The sequence below is a fragment of the Nematolebias whitei genome, chromosome 15 (genome assembly GCF_014905685.2).
Source record: "Nematolebias whitei isolate Nwh7 chromosome 15, NemWhi1, whole genome shotgun sequence".
In the NCBI taxonomy this organism is placed as follows: Eukaryota; Metazoa; Chordata; class Actinopteri; order Cyprinodontiformes; family Rivulidae; genus Nematolebias; species Nematolebias whitei.
In genome coordinates, this window is record NC_056512.1 from 12879331 (window position 1) to 12881202 (window position 1872).

The following is a 1872-nucleotide window of genomic DNA, read 5'->3' on the forward strand; positions in this document are numbered from 1 at the left end:
GTATACCTGAGCAACCTCCAGATCCCTCAGATCTAATGATCATATGCTTTTAGCTGTCTTGAGCTCCAGGCTGGTCCTGTCAGTTCTACCTCCTAAACTCTGGAACCAGCCGCCCCTTCAAAGGAGCATAAGGCTAGCTAAAAGCCAAAAGTACCAAGAGGTCAGCTAAAAGTATCAAAAGCAAGACAACCCCTATAAAAAGTGATTCTACAGGTTGTGACCACAGGTCATTTCTATGTTCTCGTTCTTTCTGATTGAACTTTTAGTCACTTTTTCATTTTGTCAGTGCTGTCACACATAGAGGCATCATGAGGCGTTTTTACAGCTCACTGAAGTTGCTCAAGTAGTGCAGCTAATCCAAGATGGAACATCAATGCGAGCGGTGGCAAGAAGATTTGCTGTCTCTCAGCACAGTGTTCAGAGCATGGAATAGGTACCAGGAGACAGGCCAGTACACCAGGAGACATGGAGGGGGCTGTAGGAGGGCTACAACCCAGCAGCAGGACCGCTACCTCGTCCTTTGTGCAAGGAGGAACAGGAGGTCCACTGCCAGGGCCCTACAAAATGACCTCCAGCAGGCCAATAATGTGCATGTTTCCACTTAAACTGTCAGAAACGACTCCATGAGGGTGGTATGAGGGCCCGACATCCACATATAGGGTATGTGCTTACAGCCCAACAACGTGCAGGATGAGTGGCGTTTGATGGGGAACACCAAATTTGGCAGATTCGCCATTGGTGCCCTGTGCTCTTCATGGATGAAAGCAGGTTCACATTGAGCACATGACAGACATGACAGAGTCTGGAGATACTGTGGAGAATATTATGCTGCCTGCAACATCCTCCAGCATGACTGGTTTGGTGGTGGGTCAGTCATGGTGTGGGGAGGCATTTCTTTGGATGACCGCACAGCCCTCCATGTGCTAGCCAGAGGTGCCCTGACTGCCATAAGATACCAGGATGAGATCCTCAGACCCATTGTGAGACCATATGCTGGTGCAGTGGGCCCTGGGTTCTTTCTTATTAGTGGTGTAACGGTACTTGTGAGCGTGCTGAACTGTTTCGGTATGGCGTGTTTGGTTTGGTCCACGTGCGTACCGTTTTGGTTATTTTTTCACTCGTTAAATTTTATTAATGAGAGATGATGTGCCGCGGAACTAAAGTTCCTAAGCGCGTTTCAGCACAGCACTATTAATTGTTGCATAGCCTTGTAGCACGCGTAGCTTTAGCAGCCTAGCATCTCATTGCAGTCTCCTGTTAGCTTTGGATTTGTTCATTTGTCTTTTACAAGAAAGCCATAATGTTCCCTGTGTGTCGACGACGTTTCACGGAGAATGGATCTGCAGCAGGCAACACGTCTAAATTGTTAATGCGCTTGAAACGACATCATCCAAATGTGAACGTCTCTTCAACAAGGAAGAAAAGCAGCCTTGGTGCAAAGACTGATAACAGCAGCATTTACACAACCTTTATCAGGTATCGAGCAGCTGTGGCTGATTGGTTAGAGCAGTCGTCCTCCAATGCAAGAGTTGGGGGTTCGAATCCACCAGCAGTCACATGCCGAAGTGTCCCTGGGCAAGACACTGAACCCCTCATAGCCTCCGATGTGTGTCCCATCAGTGTATGAATGTGATAAAGCTCTGATTAGTCTCTTTAGAATGATGTGTTCAATTAACTTCGTAGAAATCTAGTAGGGTGCTGTATGAATGGGTAAATGAGGCACTGATTGTAGTGTAAAGAGCTTTGAGTATCTTGAAATAAGATTGAAATGCGCTATATAAGTACAGTCCATTTCCATTTACTACCATTACCCACATGGACACTGGAAGTCCCCCAGTAGAATAAAAGAGTCCCCAGCTGGTGCACCTTCCA